Genomic DNA, 22,561 nt, shown 5'->3' with positions numbered 1-22,561 from the left:
GTTTATAAACACATAGAGCCTGGTTCTCTCCCCACCAGGGTTATATGAGCCCAGAATTTATCAGCGTTGGAGAACATATTCCTGATTTACACTGAAGTCATCAAGCAAATTGTTTGCAGGAGAAAAACAGATTAGGCAAGGAATTGCCCCTCTGCATAGAGATTTGGATACACATACAACGCAATATTTAGATTACTTGCAACAAACAAACTTGCCTCAATACCCACAAGAGCAAACCCCAGATCCAGAGGAAAAGTCAGGGAAAAATTCCCCCATCTTCCCCTGTGGGAATGGAAGCTTCTCAGACATGAAAAATGCCCTTGGCAACAACGCCTTCATTTGGCATCTGCTTTGAAATCCCTGAGCCAGCCCTATAATTTCTCTCCTAAAAGAACAGGGTCAGAGTGTCACAAACCATGTGCCCATAGATCTACAGAGGTTCCAAGCTCCCTTTCCTTTCTGCTTCTCCTGCCTTACTCCCTGGTCTTGCTCAGCTCCATCCCATGTTTTGCTGCCCCACAGGACCACAGGCTAGTCCTAAGAGTCACCAAAGGCAGACTGCTAGGCTGGATCTACCTTTTTCTGCCCAATTGCTGGCCCAGCCTTCAGTGCCTGTAAAATCACCACATAATTCGAACGGAAGCAGGCATGGGGGTTTTGTTCATGGGCTAAAACCAAAGTAGATTAAGTTTAGATGGCACGCACATGGATGAGGTAATAAGGATGTTTAGCATCAAGTGTCCTGACAAGCCACTAATGTTTTGACATCAAAAACTTACGATACTTGTAAGGCTGAGCTCTGATATGATGCATTTTTCTGGCCCCAGTACTGCTGTTACTGTTGAAATAACATGAATGTGCTGGTAATGGAATAAAACATTCTATATATACACATGTTTATACGCAGTCATATTTATGGATGTACACACACACACATAGAGAAGGGTATAGATAAATGTCTGCAATTCACAACTGAGCGGGTTTAGGAAGCTGCAGGACACGAGGGAGGGTTTTATTTAGAGTACAGCTTCCCCCTTCATCCCTCCAAGACGAGATCTCCAACATCTGCCACCCGTTGCCTTACAGTGAAGCCAAAGGGGTCACAACTATAGAGCAGACACTGCGCAGAGAAGTCATGCTTTGGGAAGGTGCTCACTTCATTTCAGGTGGATGAGGAGAGCCAAATCTGTTTATCCCCTGCTGCTTCTGCTTCCTGGGGCTAAAACAGACTGGTGGGGTGCTACTCCTTTACCACAGCAATTTGCAGGACTGGGGATACCTCCCAGCCCAAACTGGCCAGAAGTAAGCTTAATAACCACAAGCACTGGATATCTCTTCCTCCATCCTCACCACTCCATGACTGTATCGAGATAGGGGTAGAGATGCTTCCTTTAATTCTTTTAAAGATTCTTCTGAAGGGATTCTGGGATCGTCAAATTTAATAAAGCTCAACATGTTCAGAAAAGCAGAGGAGGGCAGAAAAAGGGCAGATAGATATATGTACATATACACATAGAACTATATTCTGAGAAGGAGGAGGAAGGAAGAGCCTAAGGTGCCAGAACAGAAACCTGTACTGGGCATCACCTACACAGAGTGACCTTCAGAACAGTGCCACCAACATGGCAATCCACCTCTGCTTTGTCACCTAAAACTCCATCTGCATCCTGCACTCAGGGCAGCGCTCTTGGGCAGCCCACAAACCAGCTCCCTAAGTGTGAACATTCAGACCCTGCTCCTAAGGTGCCAGCAGGACAGAAAGCTGGTGCTGGCCATCAGCTACACACAGTGTCCTCTGTAACAGTGCCACTAACACAGCAATCCACCCTTGCTTACCCACCTAAAACTCCATCTGTTTACATAGATGCCTCTCTGGGCAGCACGCACAGGCATCCCAGAACCCAGTTCCCACAGTGCACCCATCCATCCCCTCTCATGCTGTCTGAACAACCAATGCAAAATTGCTAACCTGAAATTAGAAGGTCTCATGTAAAGGTACTTACTGAGCCTCAGCCCGCCCAGGAGCTCTCACAGGAGAAACCTTGGCTGCTGTAAATGTACAAACCCAAAACAAAAAGCTCCGAGAGCTCAAAGCCATCCAAAGGCTGAAGAAATAGCAGAGAACTGACTCCAGCAGAGGCCAAGAGATGGATGCCTCCTTGATGGGCAGCTGTAGCTCAGGTAGACCCCCTCCCACAATCCCCATGGAAAGGGAAGGAGAAAACCGCTACCTGGGATAAAGGCAACAGAGCACCCGCAGCACGTTTGCTCCTCAGCAGGATGCTTATGGCTGGTGAAGGGGAAAGCCAAGAAAGCATCTCGTCTTCAAAGGGGCAACACTTGCCTGTTGCCTATAGCTATGGCTGTTGCACTGATGAGGGGACCAGGCATGCAGTTACACTGCACATTATGGGGTGCTCATAGGAAGTACTTCATACTCAGACTGTACATTTCTTAGGCTTTCCTTCGGAGAGTGCATTTTCAGATACTACAGGAAATAAGAGCACAATCTCAGTAATGCACTAGTATCATAAGCATGCAAATACTTCAAACAGATCTCAAAACAAAAACCTTTACTGCTTTGGTGTAAACAGATGGAGAAGCATAAGTGAAGAACCAAGTACGTAACCAGGAGTCAGTCACACAACAGCATTCCTCCAAGAGCAGGCAGGAAAGAACCCAAGTGCTTTAACAGCAGAATTAGACCAAATTCAGAGACCAGGGGACCCACCTCGAGTTCTGGCACAGACCCAGAGAAGCCCCAAAATCAAGTGCCAGGTTGGAGCAGTCACCACCACTCTCCTGGAGCAGCGCAGTGCAAGGCCGCACTACATCACTCGTGCCAGGCTCCCTGCTCCGTTCATTCACTATTTGCGAGGCAGCATTTAGAAAAGCACCCGGTGGGCAGCACCCAGCAGAGACCTTTACACCAAAGGGTTTGTGTGGCTTCCTGTGAACTTCCCTACTGCTCATAGCTGGGGATGCAGGGCACCAACCCCAGCCAAGCTTTTCCCCTGCTAACACATCCCTCGCTGGACACAGGCATGGATGTGGGTGGTTCATCCATGAATAGCAACAGTCTGGAACATCTCAACATCTGGTGGCTTCTGGTGCTTCTATGACAGAATAGGTGGATGGCCACCAGCCAGAGGGAAAGGGCTTCCACCAGCAGCAGAGATTACATTAACAAAGGCAGGTGCGCATTGCACCCCAAGAAGGGGATAGATATCAGAGCTCAACTTCAAGCCCCTCCGCTCCTTCAGGAGATCACATTCTTACAGCGGTAGGAAAAGTTTGATATGAAACATCTTCCCTTTCTCTGGGATTGTGCTTTGGGAAGGTGGTGCTAAGCCACACAGAAGCATACCCTCCCTTCACATCAAGTCTCCAGTGCGGCTGCTCAGCGATCCCTGCTGGGGCTGTGTGGCAATCCAAACCATGACACATACATCCTTAGCAGATTCCAAACGTCTGGCAGAGTAACTAAGACTGAGCCTCTGCAGAAAGCAATGCATGCCATATATCCTAGAAATAAAATAAAATGAGGCCTACTTTTTCCTTTCCTTATCCCTTTGAGAGGAGTTGGAGCTTTCTCTTTCTGTTCCAGGCTGTCTGGAAGCGTATGATGGGACAAAGATGGGGGGATAAAACAACCAACCCAAAAACCCCAACACTTATGATACCCTTACGAACCTATTACACTCTTACACACTTATGACACTACTTCTTGGCGGCTGCCTCCTGATCCTAGCACAAGAGAACCACCACAGTGAAGTCACATTGGGTGGTCTATGAAGAGTACAGACCAGAAGATGAACTGAAAAAACCTGGTAGCTGCTGTCACAACCATGTTGTCTATAATTCTGGTTGTTCCCCAGTGCCTTTGGATAGCTCTTCACAGGAGCCCAGAAAGGACAGACAGATTATCCCACAATCCACTGGGAAGTGCCATGAGTCCTTGGCATCAAATATGTGCAGCAGGGACAGTGGATGCTGCTGTCTGAGGGTTAATGTGCAGTGTGTTTGCTCTCATAAGCTAGCCACTGAAGTGAAGGATCAGGGGTGCACTGCAGCAAGCTGTGCTCAGGGGCACTGCCAAGCACCCCCATGAGGTGGCAAGAGCAAACTTGCTGTGAAAGCCAGCTAGAAAGCTTCTAGGGGAGAAGTTTTCCAACTTAAACAACCAAAAATCAACACACACACACACCCCCCAGACGATATCCCTTTTGTTTGAGGGAGAAAGCAGTCCTGGAAAAAAGCAGGTTTTTCTGTTGGAAAACTTGAATAGCCAAGCCCTGGGAGAGCATTGAACTAACTTCCCACAGCCATCAGGAGAAAGGTAAAGCTGAAATATTCCACCCAGAAAGGGATGGAATACAAAACCTATTTGTTTGTTGCTGATTTTCTTCCTCTTTACTGGGAGGAGGGAACCATCTTGATGCAGTCACCCACCCAGGGAGCAGGGGCTTCTTTTCTCCTCAGCATGGAGGTAGCAGCCACCAAAGGCATGCTCACATTTTGAGAGCCAAATGCAAGATTTGGGGGTGTTTTTTCATGGGTGAAGCGAACAGCACCACCCAACCGCTCAAATACATTTTAGCTAAAACCAACCAAATACAACCTCTTCCCAGGCCAGCTCAAGGTGGAGCTGGAGATGTTCCTCCCCCGGTTAAAGCAGAGGATGCAGGGGAAGAACCCAGTGTTTGTATGAAGCCAAGCACCACACAGATGCTATTAACATAGATCTCACACAAACACACCCCCCTCCCACTCCCCTTGAAGGGGCAACCCCGTAGGGAGCACCCAGAGCTCCCCCAGCCCCATGCAGGTAGCATCGCAGATGAGACAAAACCATAGGCATAGTCCCTTCCCTTGGTCAGCTCTATCAGCCACCTGTGTTTTGAGTTAAGACGGGGTATGTTTCAGTGAGTAATGCCCATGCAGTCCTCTGAGAAGTACCTCAATTGCAACAAGAAGTCACACATTTTGTCGTGCTATAGCAAGATTCAGCACCTAATTGAAATGCAAGGCCTCAGGGCAACTCAGAGGCAGAGCAGGACTGTAAATCCTGATTCCCCAGGAATCTCGAGGTGCCACGTAACCAGGAACAACATTGCTGCTGTTTTAGCAACAGGGGAAACTGAGGCACTAGAGGTGATGTGACCGTTCCTGCTCATCTGGCTGCCCGCGGCAGAGAATCCATCTCCCCACAGTTATGGTCCAGTCTGAGATCCACAAGACCAGATGCAGGGTCATTTTATGCTGCTACCTGTAGTGAGCAGCCCATGAGGGAGACCTGATCCAAGCAGACTGCCTCTGATGGAGCCGTGAGGAAGTACTTAGAGAGTTCTTTTATCAACATTTGACATAAGGGATGGATCAGTAGGATTTTGGCTCCCAACAGCAAAATGCCTGTTGACAGCCAGGGAAGCTGTTCAGCTACCACCACTGGATCCTTATTCCATCCATCTTTGCTTTGAGAGGAAGATGCTGAGCTTTGCAAGCAGGGGCTGCCATCTGGACCAGGCTTGAATAAATCACTGCAGCCCAAACGGCAGCCGTCTCATGCTTTTTCACCCTGGAAATAATCTCACTGCTGCATCCTTAGGGATTAAAGTTTTAGTTCCCCAGGAGATGCCTCTTGCCTGGCTCTGGGTTGGTACACAGTTTACACCATAGCTCCAGAGAGTCTCAACCTCCGTTCACATGCACCAACCCCTGAATCCCATTTTGCCTGGGTACAAGGCAAGCACAGGGATTTCATAGCTGGGATTTTCTAGGGGGTCCCTGCTAAAAGGGGCTGGAGTGCTTCTGTGTAAGCTGGGCAGCAGCAGGTACAGCTGCTCTCTGGTCTCCCGGCATCACTCTACACAGAGAAGTTTAACACAGGCAACTCGTATTCCATCTGAGAGAAAGATGAAAAGCCAAACATCTCCCCTCTTGGTAGAGAGATACACAGCCCTGGAATTCCTGTTTATAAACTGCAATCAGTGCAAGCGCAAATGAGGCAGAATCAGTCAAGAGCAGGAAATTGCCATCAGAATTTCCTTCTTTTTTTTTTTTTTTTAATCAAAAAGAAAGGAAAATAAGGCAATTTAAAACTGCTGTGGCTGCTGAGCTTTCATAGAGCTTTCCAAGAGTGCATTTCTGTGCTGTGTGTCACCATGGCAGACACACGAGACTTAGTGAATTCCCCCAACTTAATGTGAATTATGCCACAAACCAGATGTGCTCTTTGGTGCACAAAGAACCTTTCTGCTTCAGTTTCAAAATGACTACTGCCACATCTGATCAGGTTCTATTACCCTGCCACATCGTCTGATCTGACATAACAAGTCATGACACCCTCGGATATCATCAGGAGATGGGGTAGCAACTCCACTTGAGTTGGGAAGAGCAGTTCTAGCACTGCTGTGTTGCAGGAGCTGGTGTGACGGGAAGCTGAGGCTGCTGCTCAAAGGTATTCAGGAATGGAGACATTCCCCCTTCTGCACCGATTAAGCCCTCGCAATCAGGCAGTGTGCAAGAATGAAGGTGGAATTAAACGGTGAATCATATGGAATTTCACCCTCTGGGCTTGGCTCCCAGCTTGTGGGAAAAGACACAGATTGAATCAGAAGCTTTGAAAGCAGGAAGAAATCATTAGAAACTCCCAGCCTGGCCTCCTGTGTTAGAGCAGGTTGTGCTTTGCACCCAGAAATTCCTACATTGCGTCAAATAACCCAGGGCTGAGAGGGAATCTGCCACTGCATGATGGATGTAAGCTTGAGACAAAGCTGAGAAAAACTCCACAAGATCCTCTGGGCATCTATTCCAATAGTGAAAACCCTCTCATCTTTAGACATGATTCATCTATCTGTTCTCTGACTTCAGCCTGCAGTTTCTGTGCCTGGCTGGGTTGAGGACATCTCTACAGCCAAAGATCAGGGATGTGCAAGGGGCTGATCCAGGCAGGTTTGCAGGGCCATGAGTGCAGGGACATTCAGTGACGGTTACAAGCAGCACCATTTGCTCCTACAATGTCCTCCTCTGAGATCTTTCCACCTCCAAGTGGTAGTTCAAGGCCTTCCACCAACCGCCCTTTTCTGCTCTCTTTCCCTAGATGCCCTTAGAGCCCAGGTGACAGACATTTGGTGTGGTGCTTTGTCCCTGTCTGACCACTGCATTCCCAACCTTCTCCATGCCTCTGGATAACCTAACCAACTGTAACATCAAGTTTCTCTTTCCTGCTCTTGCCACAAATAGTATAGATAACCATGACCATGGGAAACACGCCCTTCCGCATGACCTAATGCTGATTTAACCGGTTCTCCCCCATTAGAGCCTATAGATCTCCACATAAGCCCATATCTCTTCATTTCTATTACCATGACTCAAACTAACTCTGGGTATACAAAGGCACATTTGCACACCCATGCTGGCAGGGCAGCAAATGCACAGGGTGACATCTGATTTTTCCTTTAGGTAAGTTGCTGTAAGAGGAGCTCAGTGCTGAGCTGCAAGGTAAATTTTCCAGATGCAAGTCATTCTCCCCATCACGTACAGGGGGAAAAAGTCTAATTCTACAGCACTGCTGGTAAAGGAATGCACGGAATGTGTCGTAAACACTCCCCCCGTCAAAGAGGTGGTAAATTGAGCTGCGAAGGGTTGAAACCGTACTTTGGAGAACTGGTGGGAATGATTTGGAGTTTTGAGGCTCTTTCAGTTAAATTGTTTGTTCTTTCCATTCCTCAATTTCTTCTTATTGTATTTTATCTGATGAGGAAGTTTTACCCTCCTGGTGTGTTGTGCTGGTTACTCGTAAGGCGGCTAGCAGAAGCAGTAAGCAAGAAAACACTGTGGCTATGCATATGTTGTCATTGGCTCCATGATGGTTCTCCTGACAAATCCCAACCTAAACCATGCCCAGGGGCTGTCCTGGAGAGCACCTTTCTGCCTGTCAGACAGAAGCCGGGTGTTTTCCCACCTTGGAAAGATCTTTTTCCAGAAACAGGCAAACAAACAAACCAAGCAGCAACCTTCCTCCCCTAGTGAAAATATCTTAACCATCCCGGATGAAAGAGCCAAGCTTGACAAGGCATCACATGTGCTTTTCATGAAGGTCTGCAGGAGGCGGTTTCTGGACTGGCTTAAAGAATTCACTTAGCATGCTGTTTCCCCTATATAAACCCACTGAATTAGCATTTCTCCCTGTGATTCTCAGTGTAATATTGCTACGTGCAGAACAATACAGAAGTAAAAACCCATAAAAGAGGCTCTCATAAACTGCACAGTGCTTGGATTTGTTTTGCTAATCCCTTGACTTCATCAGTTCTTCCATCTGCTGATAGGAACAAGTCCCTCTTCCACAGTCCTCTAATGCTTATCAAAACTCTCTGCTCTCCAAGATACAAGTGGAAGAGGTGACCAGCTAAAAACAGTGAACCTGAAGGGTATCTGGAGATCCTATCCCAACTCATTTTGAGCCATTAATCGGGCACGGGGCTGGCAACAGAAAGATGTGACACCCCCTCTGACCTATGGGCAAGCAGGCCAAACAAGAGCAAGGCAGCATTAACAAGGGGAGCATAAGGATTCTATGCTTTTATGAGAGGCTGAGGAACGTCAGCTGGGAGCCAGTCTTCAGGGTCCATCTGGTTATTCCTTAGGAACAGTTCTATCTGCAGCCAATTCTGTTGCTGTTTGGTACCTGGCATCTAATTTATGCGGCAATGTTTCTTTAAGGCTGGCATTAAAGTTTGTAAGCACCAATCTAAGGTGAAGGAGGTTGAGCATTACATCCAGATTAGTATTATCAGATGACCCGAAGCAGAGGTTATATTAAAAATACAGGTCAGAACCAGTTTAAGCTTCAAACCTCCGGTTATATTCACTAATTAGAAGGCTTGGACACATGCCTCAGAGTGATGGATGAGCAGTGTCTGCCTCATGGCATCACATGAAGAGCTGGGACATGGCTCCCCAGGCACAGGGCTAAGGCAGGATTGCACCAGTTTTCTTCATTTCAATTAACTTCTCTTTCTTTTACTCCCAGAAATTAATAGTCTGCAGCCATTTGGGAGCAAGAAATCATTGGGGCACTTAACTCCTCTTGGGTGTTTTGCTCTGAACTTCATGCAACTCATTGCCAGCTGTTTTCTCAAGAAAAGCAGAGGTAAATGGTAGTTTAACATGTTCTCAGCTGCTGCCAAACCTCCAAAGAACCTGTGCTGCAGCCAAGAGATACATTTTCTATCCTTTGTACAAGCAGGATGCCCTATGCCTCTGCAGAGCGTTCTCAAAGGCTCCAGCCTTGCTTCAATAGATGCCTATGTATTGTGCACAAGAAATGTTTTTCTGGGACACAGACCACAAGCAACCACATCTAAAGCACAAGAATTGAACAATACAGCACAAGGCTCAGTTTTTGTAAGTCTCAGTCCCAAGAAACATCTCTTGATTTACACCAGGCAGCAGGAGAAGACACTGTGCTGAGCATCACCACCTCATTCACAGACATGTATACAGATGCCCTGCCTGATTCAAATGGAAGTAGAGAATTTTGGCTAGGATGTAGGTTTTACCCTAGTCTTCATGGGGCCACCGTGCAACACGACACCCACAACAAAACCAAAAAAACCCTCCTCTCTTTTTTTAATTTTCTTTTTTTCTCAATTTAGAGGAAGAAAAAGCAATTCCCTGGGAAAAAAAACAACACACTGTGCAAGATCTGGTTATTTCCGCATGCACGCACATGTAGTGAGTGCTCCGTAGGTGTATAGGTGTATATATATGGGTCAGTTAAACAGGAAAGGGAATTGTCACAGAGACAACCGACTTACTTGCTGTTAGTTCTGCTGTGCTCTGGCAGTGTGCTTCTCCATTAAAGGACATTACTGTTGTCCTCTTGTTTAATTTACGTAACAAAACCAGATGAATTGTCAAGGCCTGTGTGTCGAGGTACCTCATCCCTTTTCACGTTATAGGAGAAGGCAAGGTGGGCTATATTCCACCACCTTGTCAATTGACCTGGGCCACACCTCAAGTGACTACAGCATAGCTTTTCTAGCCACAGCACCAGGCAATCAAATCCATCCTGCCCACCATTTCCACCACCCTCGCTCATGCAACACAAGGAATAGCTCAGCAAACATCCGCTGCATTCAACAGCAGTGGCGGAAACAACGCAGAACCCCATGGTGAGATTAACAACCAAGCACCACGAGATCTGTAGGGCAAAGAACATCTCCATCGGTAGCAATTTGTACAGCCCCTCACACCGTGTGGCTCTAATCACTGATCAGAGCCGCACAGTCTCCAGCTTGACAGATATCCCATTTCTTTGTAATCCCCATGGGCTCCGGCCCCTGCCTGGAGAGCTCTACATACGAGTGCTCATGCGTGACTGAGGGACAATGGCATTTGGTGAGTGCTGCTGACAGCTGAATCCGTTAAGAGATCACCGGCTCACAGGCATCTTACAGCCAACACAGCCATAACCCTCCAGCATCCCTACAAGCTGCAGAGGAAAGAAAAGAAGAAGCCACATCTCCTTTTGGAGAGCATCACCTGGGTGTTTGGTCCCTTCCTGACACCCTGGAGGATGCACAGGAGAGCAGAGCAGGCTTTCCTCCATCCGAGATTTATTACTGGAGAAGACCTCTCCCAGGAAGCCTACGGGGTCTCTGGTTCTCATCTGCTCCTCCCTGCAGCTGCCACATCGCTCAGCACCACAAGTCACATAAATCAGCACTAACAGCAGGGAGATGAAAGCACAAAGAGGCAGCCGGAGAAGTTATTGACACCGAAGGGCAAATCCTGCCCTGACTCGCACCTTGCAGCCTCCTGTTCATTAGGAGGGAGAGGGAAGGGGTGTATGTCAAGGTGAATGTCAGCCCTCAGGACAGGTTTCATTGATGGCAGGTCCAATGGATGCAGGTACCTGCGAGTCAGATGGGAAGATGCTTTAGCCCTATCCACTTCCCACTGGCTGATACCTGGTTTTAGCAGCTCCCCACTATTTAATCAACTTGAATCTCATTTCCATCTCATAGATCCCAGGGATTTAAGTGCCAGCAGAGCTCAAGCAGGGCAATGGTGCTTGCAGTGAGGCTGGTGACCTTAAACTACAGACAGCTTCAGACTTCAGGAACATGCTGATAAATCCCAAGTGCTTCATCTGAGACCAGTGAGGATGGAGAAGAGGAGGAGAAAAGTTGAGAGCAGAGCAGTGAGTCCTTTAATTCAAAACTCTGATTTGATACAATTGATACTTATACCTTAAAATGTTCTGTCCTTGCCTTGTGGGTGAGAAGCTTGGCTTCCTCTGTTAAAGGAGGTGTGCGTGGGAGAAATGTTCTAAACCACCTTTACAAAGCTGTGAGCTGAAAAGAAAGAACTCACATACATTTGTATTTAAAACTCTGGGATTTTAAACTCTGCCTCTGAGGTGAGGGTTGGGAGAGCAGGAGAATCCCCAGGGAGAAGCTGACTACCAGGACTCCATGGCTCGGCTTTAGCTCACTGCAAATTGACAGCAAAACCAACAACCAACCAAGCAAAACTGACTTGAAATAACCCTGAGCCCCACATGGAGCTTTCCGAATCTTCACTGGAGCATCCACACTCAAACTGCCACCCCAAGGAGCGGCAGCCCTGGCATCACCAGCTAGAGCACCAGCTTCTCCCCTCTTTCATATCTTGCTTCTTTTCACATCACACTCTGGCTTTCCCAGGACTGCTGCTCCACTGTAAGAGCAAACAGGAGGAATGTGGCACGCCAGGTTTGTTTGGATAAAGTGAGAAGGAGGGATTACCATCAGCTTTCTAATGGGAAACTGGCACTGGACTTAGCTCTTAGATTGGTACAAGGTTCTGCAAACACAGATTGGACACCGGAGGGGGAAGCCTCTGAACTCCCAAAGCAGCAAATTGCCGATATCCAGGAGGAGCAATTAGGCGGAATGCCAGGCCATAGCGAGGCTTTTCCAAAAACAACTAAGCCAAAAGTCCATAATCGTCAGGAATTTCCAGCACTGAAACTACAGCCCCTGTGTTTCTCGACAAGCAGCGAGGAGCAAGCCCAGCAAAGCCTGCAGTGATGGTGAGACTCACGCCACTGACTTTGGTGGTCCTGGGAGCCACCCCCAAGGAGCTGTTTATGTGGCCTGTGTCAGAGCCAAAGCCACCTTTTGCCCGATGCCCTCTTGCAAATATTTTCCTGCTGGTGAAAAGCAAAACAGGAGCGAGAAGGGATGAAAGGAGCGAAAGTCTCAGTTCAGTTTGCTGCTGTATCCCCTGACCCTATAAGCCAGACCTTTAGCATTCCAATAGGGAAACCAAGCAGAGATTGGTTAAATCCTCATCCACCAAGCCCCCCATAGAGGTGCATTGTGCTGACATCTGCTCTTCCTGCACTTGAACTGCTATTGAGCTAGTTTAAGGTTGCTGAGATAGCCCCTTGACTACCTCGCAGCGACTGCAGTGGGTGAATACTCTTTCTCCCTGGCAGCAGGAGGGGATTTGTAGGGAACAAAGATAAAGAAATAACTGTAAAACTACTTTTAAGACTTGCCAGAATGTGGCACAGAGCTGGAGAGTATTCCCTATGCCTCAGCTCCTTTTGGGTGGGAGACTGCAGCTCTACAGAGGTGGAGGAACACAAGTGGACACCGCAGCTCCTCTTACAGACATGGGTGGCATCAGGCAGGATGACCACTGTTTGCCTAGAGATGCCTCCAGCAGAGGTTTTCCCCCTCACAAGTCGTTCCTGCAGCCCCACATCTGGCAGTGCAGGTAGGTGGCAGTGTTTGGGGAACATCCTCTATGATTCTCTGACACGCTTGAAACACCACGCATGAAATCTACACATTTATCATCAAGCACTGCTCTTCTTGGGCCATTGCTGAGCTGAGATGAAACCCAGGACATAAAGCATCCTGCTTGAAGATGCAGAGTCAGGTATACGAAAACATTCGCAAGGCTCTGTGCTTTCCCCTAAGCAACCCCAGGAGAGGCCAACAGACTGAGGCTTTCGCACAATTCCCATATAAAGGATATTCTTCCAGAGGTACAGTTTTAGCTGTCAAAGCGATAAACCATAATCTCATTAGCTTGGCCCCTTAGCAATGCAGAACACCCTCTATCTGATTGGCCAAAGGAGGCAGGGATTCAGAAAGTGAGCTTGCATTCTCATTAAAGCATGGCCAGGATTCTTTTCAGCCTTCTCCTATTTCAACAAGACATTAGTATGTACAACATGTGCTCTGGAACTAGTTTGGTCTAATCCTCTTTTTTGTCTGCCTTTCAGAGCTGCAGCTTTTAAACCAGTGCTGCGTTAGCCTGCTGAGGAAACGCAAGGCTTGCTCACTGCAAGTACATTATAGGAGCCACAGGCTTTGGTTGTGTGCCACAGCACTGCCAGGAGCAAGTCCTGTGCTGAGCAAGGTCAGGAGAGCCTGGGATGGGTTTCCATCACCAGTGACAGAACAGGGCATTAGTGGAGAGAACAAATGCTTCCCAAAGCATGGTTATTTTTTAACTAAACATCTAACAGAAGTTCTCAGGTTTTTCCATTTTCAAAGTATCAACTTGTCAATGAAATTGCCCATAAGCCTCATTATCAATGACTTTCTACTTCAGAATAAAACAATGGTAGTTACAATTTGACATTAATGCATATAAAAACACTCTTAAAACAATACCTATTTCAAGCAATGCTTGGAAGACACAAAGAAAGAACTGGAATTTACCTGGAAAATCAGGATCTCTGTTACCAAGCACCTTTGTCTCTCTGTTTACCTCCTCTGGGGAGAGTTCCCTCACTGCGCTATTCCTCCTGTTTTCCTCACTACTGCCACGCCATGGGACTGCAGACCAGTGCCACCACTGAGTAACAGCCTAAGCTCAGCTGCAGGGAGCTGGCACATGTGAATTACCTCTATGGGGCAATACCTCTGCTGGGATATTCAGCCTGGAGTAAAGTTGCATTAGTAAAACCTGGAGTTAGAGAAGAACATGGCATCTGGCAGAGTTTGCTGCCCCATCCTCACTTGTTCACACCAGGGAACAGGCCCTCTGGAGTGGGTGCAGGCTGTGGGAGCCCTCCAGCCCCTCTGCATGGCCAGCAATGAGCCCAAGGGTCAGGGAGGGCAATGCAAAGGAGGCAGAGACCCAAGCACTGCCTTAGCTTCCAGCTGCAGAGACACGCTGGCTCTCCCCACCAATGCAGCTCCTGTGCCATCTCCTGGGGCTCCAACACCAATCTTTGCTGCCAAAGGATGGTGGCAAGGAAGAACCAAGCCTTCAGATGTCCTTGGACAAACAGCTACAACAGGCACTTAGGGAATTGGCCAACAAGTGAGATATTTGTCTCTCTAGATCCCAACTTGCTCATTGCCAACAGAGGAGGGGTGAGCTGCTGAAAGGAATTCAGAATATCTCAAACACTGCCAAGCCCCGGGAGCCTTCTATCTTCAGGGAAATGCCCTGCTCTAACCTACACCATCCCACTGTCACTGTGAGCCGGGTGTGATCCCACACTGTCACTGTGATCCCATCTCACCAGGGTGCATTGCAGCATCAGCAGCAGGGCTTTCCAGCCCTCCTCTGCCCAGAAACACCCTGGACAAGAGTAGCTTCCATCCTTCTAAAGCTTTTTCTTATTTTCTTCCCCACTTCCTTTAAGCCTTTCCCCCAGGACTACAGCAGCTTTACAAAATAACAGCAATATCAGAGCAGTGGAAAGGAGGCAAAACCCAGTGTGAAACCCATCTCCCACCTCCATGCCAAGTCATCCCAGTCGCATTTGGGATGGCTCCCATAAAAACCCACTCAAATGGATATTTTACTTCATTTGGAAAGCTGAGGAATTCCAATCAAAGGATAGAGATGAGCACCGCTGGGTATTGGAGAACTAGAGCATTGCTGCACACCTTCAATGTCCTTCACCCACTATTGCCTTCCCAGCATTCACTGGAGCTGATAAACAAGCCAGGCAAACAGGGGGGGTTCTCAGTTCAGGTGTAACTCAACACAGATTGCATCAATTCAGCTAAATGAGGGCCACAACTTATACCACAGAAACCTCTGCAGCTGTGTTTCACTCTATTTCTTCAGCTTTGGGCTGCCTGATACATCCGTCAGCTCCCACGTTAGCGCCTGCATGAAAGTTATTTGCCTTTAACAAAACTTCAGAAATGCCCAATGTCCACTATTGACACCAGATGTCATTCGGACTGAAGGGCCAAACTACACAGAGCTGATGGAGGGGAACCTTACAGGCTATAAAACAGGGTGATTACTGGGTTTCAGGCATCATCTGCCCTGTTTTGAAAGGCAAGCCTTCACCCAAGCAGCATTTCTCAGTATCCCAGCATAGGTCCACAGGAGCTACATCCTCAGCTGACACAAATCAGAGCTGTGCAGTCGATGGCATGGCACCCACTTTCTCCAGCAACAGGATCTGCCCCCAAAATTTTCCAGTTCAGCATCCTGTGATCCTGTCAGCACTGTGGTTCTTCCAAGACAATCCAAGTCATGGCAGAAATGCCCCTCTGTTCAAGGGAAAACATTCCCGGTGTTGTGGTTTTCCATCTATAATTACCAGGAGATTAAATTCCTCGGTTGTGAACAAGCATGATTGCTCCCTTAAGACTCACTGATGTGTGTGCTTTCAGAGAGGGGGAAAGGGAAGAGCAGAGGAAAAGAGAGGAGGAAAGAGGCTGAAAAGAAAAACCTAAACAAAGCATTGATTTTCTTTTTGGATCTGGGTTGCGGTAACAGAGCAGATTCTCCGAATTTGGTACATTTCTTGGCTCAAGAACAACCAGCCCAGTGGTAGGAGGTGAAATCAAGGACACGTTCTCCACCAAGCAGCTTTCCACAAGCCACAAGCTTCCTAAGTTGAGGACACATAGGTTGAGCTTCCTTCCTGTAGTCCTTCCCTGGATGGCTGCTTCCAAGGAAGAGTTTAAGCCTCCAGCCTAGACTCAAGGCAAATGAAAGCCTTTTACCAGCATTGTTTGGGGTTGTTTTACTCTCTTTTGCTAATAGCACTGTGTATTGGAGTGTGAATTACAGCCAGTAGTAATAATAAGCTCACAAGATAACACCCCTGGGAAGAGAACAAGGAAGTTTGGGGCCAGGATACAGAAGCTCTCATCGGGCAGATGGAAGGCTTGCTAAGGAAGGGCTGTGCGGCAGGGGACAGTTTGGATTCAAGCACTGACGCATCGAGTCTTACATCTCATGCAGGTTTTTCCATGCTTTCTACAGGCAACTCTTGCCAACAATTTTTGGACTCCATTTGGCAGAGAAGTGTTTAATCAGCATCCAGCCTCTTTAGAGGGCTGCCTCTGAGGGAACAGATTGAGGCAAGTGATAGCAAATGGTAATTCTGGCTGCTTAATCTCAGTTGATTCGTTTTAACAGTCTGCTTAACAATAGATATCAGGTGGCCACGACCAAAGAAGTTTCATGGTCTTTACTGAGATTTAAAGGAGGTGTGAAATGCATTAAAAATGCATCATTACTGCAGGAGTGATAAAAGCTTCATTGCCCTAATGAGGAAAAAGATTGGCCCAAGCTGCGGAGCAATCACTGCTCTTCTCTGTAAGGTCATTCAGTGCCACCACATCCCTGGCTTTCCTGTTATAAAGTTGCAGAGGAAAAGACAGGAGTTTGAAAGCTCAAGATCCTGGAGCCAAGTGTTCAGATGCATCCATACACTGTTCTCATAGACTCACAATAGTTTGTGTTGGAAGGGACCTTCAGAGGTTCTGAACCTCTGCACCACCCAGGAAGGAGAAGCTCAGGTCTTACAGAGTCAGAGAATGACCTCTGTAAAGCAATTCATCTAAAGGAATTGCCCATCTCTGTAATACAGACACCTCTTAGTCCATCCCATCCAAAGCTCATCTTCCTCCCAGCCATTCAGCCAATACTCAGATGGACAAATGTTCTGTACCTCATTCTAGCTTTCATACTGTACACATTATTCTTGCATTGCTCTGGAGTTTTTTACATTTCTCTGAGACAAACAACAAGTATAGAATGTCTTAGCTCATGTTATAAAGCATGACAGATGTGTTTGTGTAATGCATTTTGCAATTCACAACTGCAGGCAGACAATGAAAACGTTTTGAGATGAGACAGTAACAAAATAGTTTTGCATTCCTAAATCAATGCATGTGCCAGTTTTACATTACATATACAAAAGTGATCTTTACTCCAATGGTAAAGTCGACTCTTATATGAGTAAATGAAGGCCCAGGACCAGAGCTGGCTCAGGTACTAGGTCCAGATCTGGGTCCCCCAACACCAGAGAGATGTGGAGCTGTTGGAGTGAGTCCAGAGGAGGCCATGGAGATGCTGGGAGGGCTGGAGCAGCTCTGCTCTGGAGCCAGGCTGAGAGAGCTGGGCTGGTCCAGCCTGGAGAAGAGAAGGCTCCTTAAGGGGAGACCTCAGAGCAGCTCCAGTGCCTAAAGGGGCTACAGGAAACCTGGAGAGGGGCTTTGGACAAGGGCCTGTAGGGACAGGACAAGGGGAATGGCTTTAACCTGCCAGAACAGGGGAGACTGAGATGAGCTCTTAGGCAGAAGCTCTTCCCTGTGAGGGTGCTGAGGCACTGGCACAGGGTGCCCAGAGAAGCTGTGGCTGCCCCATCCCTGGCAGTGTTCAAGGCCAGGTTGGACACAGGGGCTTGGAGCAACCTGCTCTAGTGGAAGGTGTCCCTGCCCGTGGCACGGGGTTTAGGGTCCTGAACAGCAAGGCAGCCCTACCTGACTGCCTGTGCTACTGAGAGCTTAAGGGCTGGCTGATTCCCTGGGTTGTCAGGTCCAAAGGGTTTCTAGACACCTGACTCGGGACACCACATCCTAGGGCGCTGCCTGTGAAGTTCAGACCTGGAAAGTCCATCAGTGCTCAGTCCTGGGGTGGTTTACCAGCAAACACCAAATCATAGGGACAGAACTGAAATCCCCGGTGTTCATCCACTTACAGTTATCCAAGTGTTTCATGCATAAAATCAGCTCTATTCCAAAAGCACAGACTGTAACCAGGTCAGCCCCTATGCACAGGGAGGCTTGGTTTAGTACAGCCAGGTCCTTGTGCTTACATGCACATACTTTCCATCAGTTCTTAGAAAACACGGGCAGAGTGCACACACGTGTGTGTCAGGAGAGGAAAAGAGGACAAAGGAGCGGAGGAAAGCCATCTCCAAGAAATCACTGATTAAAATTGCTCCCAAGTTCCTGTTCCCTCCACAAATAAAACAGTTTGTGAAAGTCCAACTTGGGGTGGATAAAATATCAGCCACGTGCCTGACTTACAGCACTGGGACTGAGGTTTGGGCACCACTTCAAGACTTTCCCCTAGGAGTCTATCCAAACCCTCTTTGCTTCTGATGTGGAATAATTTGGAAGTGTTTTTAGGCTGCCGGCTGGGATAACACAAGGGCTATTGTAAACACACATGCAGGCTATCAGCACCAAACCCACACAAATATGGGCTGTACACACATAAATAACCAGCGCAGATCCCTTTTTGCTTTTCTTTTTTTCCGGAAAGAAATGAATTGAAATATTGAGTTAAAGAAAAAGATTAAATCCCTGAGCAGGTCATAAGGAAAACAGTGATTGTTCATGGAAGGAATCCTGCTTCACCTCATTTTCATAAATGAAACATACTTAAATGCAGGCCACTAGATCTAAAGAGCTATGGATAAGAAACAGCCATAACCAGCTCTCATCCAAATGTGTGCAGTGAAGCAAGACCTGCATTTCTGTGGTTGCTGTTTCTAAAGTACTGCTGCTAGCCAAGAAAGTTTGGAAATCTCAGAGAGAGTAACCAGGGCATAGAGACCTGCACGGGCTCCAAAATAACCTGCTGAAGATACCTGACCCAGCCTGGGGCTCTAACCCTGCATAGCTGCTGCTGTTTGTCTGAGCTCTGCTTTGGGTGGAAAAGGAAGGAATTGTTCTTTCAAAGTCATTCTGGGATAGCTTTTATTTTCTCCACTGCAGAGGCCAGGATGAAATCCATGTCACCTGTGAGACACATCATAGGATCATAGAACCATGGCATGGTCTGGGGTGGAAGGGACCTTAAAGCTCATCCAGTCCCAACCCCCTGCCACAGGCAGGGCCACCTTCCACTAGAGCAGGTTGCTCCAAGCCAATTACATCCATATCCTTTAGTATTTCTTCAGAACTCTTCAGTTCCATCTGAGGAAGGGACTGCAGCAACTCCACTTCCCTTCCTCGTAAAACACAGCATTTTTCCTTTCCCATCTGCTCCAAGAGGTGTGATGGGACAGAATTGAGCACACGGAACAGCAAGGCTGCTGTCTACCATGGCAACTGCTTTTCCTGCAAGGAACAGTCTCTCCATATCTGGCCCCAAAAGGATTCAAGATCTCCAGGAGATGCAGCAGACTCTTTGTCCATGCCAAGCCTACCCTGTATGTAAAGAAAACAACTGCAAACTGACCTGTCAAGTTGGTAGATGTTGAGGTTTTCTGCCTTGCCATTGGATGGGGTTTGAGCAGAACCATTCCACATGTTGGTGAGGGGAAGTGAGATAGCAGATGCATCTGCAGTAATAAATCCATCCTGCTAACAATGGGGTAGCATACAACTGCACTGCAACTGCACTATCTGCAAATAGTATTTCCCCACTTAGGAAAGAGCTGGAAACTGAAGTAACATCTCATGTGGAGAGGTGTAAGTTCTTTGCTCTTCCTCCACCAGCACTGCTTTGACCAACCTTGTACCTGAAGCAGTGCTTCAAATAAAGAAGCCATTCAGCCCTTACATGGGTCTCTGGTAGCTATAATCATAAAGCTTATGGGTTGGACCCCACTTAACAGGCCAGAAGGGCTGGTTAAAGCCCTCTGAATGAGAAGTCTTGTGATTCCTGCTCCCATATAGGCTGAATTTGCAGTAAATAGCAGCGTGTTGAGAGTTCTCTTAGAGCAGCTTTGCTGGAGATTTGATCCAAAACCTGTAGAAGTCTGTGATTAGACTTCCTCCGCTGCAGCAGCCCCTGGGCAAAGCAATGTCAACAACTTTTCATGGCCCATTCATGGGGCTGGTCTGATGCATTTCCCAAACTAGAATCCCAGTGCCAAGGCCCCAGCAGTCACAACTGACCAGCAGCTATTGCACGAAGGAAGACAAAGCACCTGATGTTAAGCACATCTGAGACAACATGCAGAAAAGAGTGTGAACAATTGAAACACCTAATAAAGCACTGAGGGAATTTGAGAGCATGGATTTTAGCTGAGTTCATCATGCACAATGCTGAGTTTAACGGATTTAAGATAGCAAACAAAATGTGATTCTCCACAGCAAAGTCCTTCCTCAAACCTGTGTTCTTGACCTTGCCTGGAAGGCTTTGCTTAAGCCTTCAAGACTTGAAAGAAGTAGTAATCTGAATCCCCCATTGTTAGGTGACCCATCAGGATCACACATAGAGGGCAGGACTGAGAAGAAATCAAGATACAGTCAGGCAGCAGAGAGTCCCAAAGCAGGGACAGCAGGGGAAAGCACACAAGGAGAATGAACCTGGTTTGCAAGGCTTGACATCTGTAAAACCCATTCATCCAGCTTGGAGATACTTCAGCTTCAGCTGCCTAGAGGTTCACCCACCATGGAGTGACAGGAGGTTTCTGCATGTACCAAGAGGGGGTAATCAGTTGATGCGATGGGAAATGGCATGAAATGGGAGAATTTACCCGTCATGCTCTGCCACAGAGAACTCTCCCTGTTTTGACCTGTCCCGACAACCTCATTAGGTGCTTTGAAGCACTACTTTTATCCAGCATACATTTACAGGTTATGTATGAAGCAATCAGGATCTCACCGTTAGCTCCCCAGTTTCTCCATTACACAGTAATGTTTTGTGCTGTGACCCATAGCACCACTGAGAAGACGACTCCTGTGAGAAAACAAGCTCCTGTGTGGAACAGCAGAGATCTCAGGGTGGCCACGTGAGTCTTAAACAGCAGCAAATTGCTTGCAGTGCACAAACACTTTCCATTGAAAACCTTTGTCAGGCTGAACACAGGATCTGAGCATCGGGGCAGCACAACAACTGCTCTAGAAAATGGAAAGGAAGCCAAAGAGTGACCAGAAACATAGACGCTGGAGCCAGGAGAAGGAGCAGGAGGCAATAATCTCCAGAGGACACATTCATTTGGGCTTATAAATAGCAACATTAAAGAGACTCTTCCAGATTTCAGTGACTTTTCTTCTTGTGAGTAACATTAGGAGTACATGCTCTGCAAAGCCATTATCATCATCCACAGAAAGATAAGGAACATTGGCTCAACCCAAGGCTCAGGGTAGTTGAATATTGGGCAAGCATCCTTCACTAAGCCAAGGTGGGAGGGGGATGAGGGCTCATGCATGTCCTTTGAAGGGCTGGTGAGCAAAACAGCCCAAGAATATTCTCAAGGCTGAAATAAATTAAGACACACATTTCCTTGGGATGCCTGGGATGCTCTGTGATTTTGCGGCATCCAAAGTGCTAAGAAAAGCAAAGTGCTGTCAAGCCTGCATTGCTATTCATGTGGTAAAGGTCAGAGAGGTGCAGAAATGTCAGTTTTGCAAGTTACGAACTTCTGTAGCAGTTATAATCAAAATGCACTCAATGTCTAAAACTCTCCTTATGGTTAAGTAACAAGCACGAACTAGGGCAATGACAATGTAACACACAATTTAAGGCACCCATTGGTACCAACTTAGCACATGAATCAGTGTCTGGTGATGTAGATAATGTTGCAGCATACAAAAAATACCTCACTGTTTGCACAGCCCATTAAGCCCCGTCTAGCCTCCAATGAGGGGAGATTGTACGCTGTGTTTGGAAACATGAGCTAGGAATGATCAAGTCTAAGAAGCCCTTCAGCCTTCTTCATGTTCTGGTTCTCTTAAGGCCATTACAGAGGTGTCACTTAAAGATACTCCTTCATACCTATACAAAGCTGTACTGCAATGAAATGCCCCATGGCTGGCAGGTTGGACAGGGCTTGGAGCAACCTGCTCTAGTGGAAGGTATCCCTGCCTGTGGCAGGGGTTGGAGCTGGATGAGCTTTAAGATCTCTTCCAACCCAAACCATTCTGTGTTTCTACGACTCTATGAAATACCAGAGCACAGAGGAGCAACTTACACGAGCTCCTACAACAACAAGATGAAAAAACATATTTGTAATCTCTTTTGGAGCTGCCTTACCTTGGCAGAGACCAGCAGAAATGACAGTCGTCATCCTGCTGTTCCCAGCAGCCACCCGGTTATTCATGGACAGCTGAAACACCACAGACAGGGGGCAGAAATGGACGTCCTTTCGGTCTCTTTCTCCTGCAATGATCACTTGACATGATCTCAGCTCCATTCCCCCCCTTCTCCATGTCTGCGGCTGGAAGCACTGAGGATGAAGACACTAAGCACTAACTCTGCTCTGGTGAAGCCAAGCTCTGGCTGAGGTCACTCCCTGGAAGCTGGAAAAGCAACCCTGTAACATTAAATGTGGGTCCAAGGAATAGAAAAGCAGCACTTGTGCTCCTTGCTCTGCCACAGGCCT

General features: G+C 47.4%; 1 long non-coding RNA gene across 1 annotated transcript in view; it reads right to left on the bottom strand.

The window, feature by feature from the left end:
* The window catches only part of LOC133272794 (uncharacterized), a 53,309-nt gene extending 30,748 nt beyond the window's left edge, over positions 1-22,561 (bottom strand). Inside the window, exon 1 of the long non-coding RNA XR_009744572.1 lies at positions 22,213-22,561. This is a non-coding gene — a long non-coding RNA (uncharacterized LOC133272794). The remainder of the gene's footprint in view (positions 1-22,212) is intronic.

This window comes from Pezoporus flaviventris, unplaced genomic scaffold (assembly GCF_033815535.1).
Source record: "Pezoporus flaviventris isolate CSIRO_AGI_PZ_B2104156 unplaced genomic scaffold, CSIRO_AGI_Pfla_v1 ptg000001l, whole genome shotgun sequence".
NCBI classification, from domain to species: Eukaryota; Metazoa; Chordata; class Aves; order Psittaciformes; family Psittacidae; genus Pezoporus; species Pezoporus flaviventris.
This window is presented reverse-complemented; position numbering and strand designations above follow the sequence as displayed.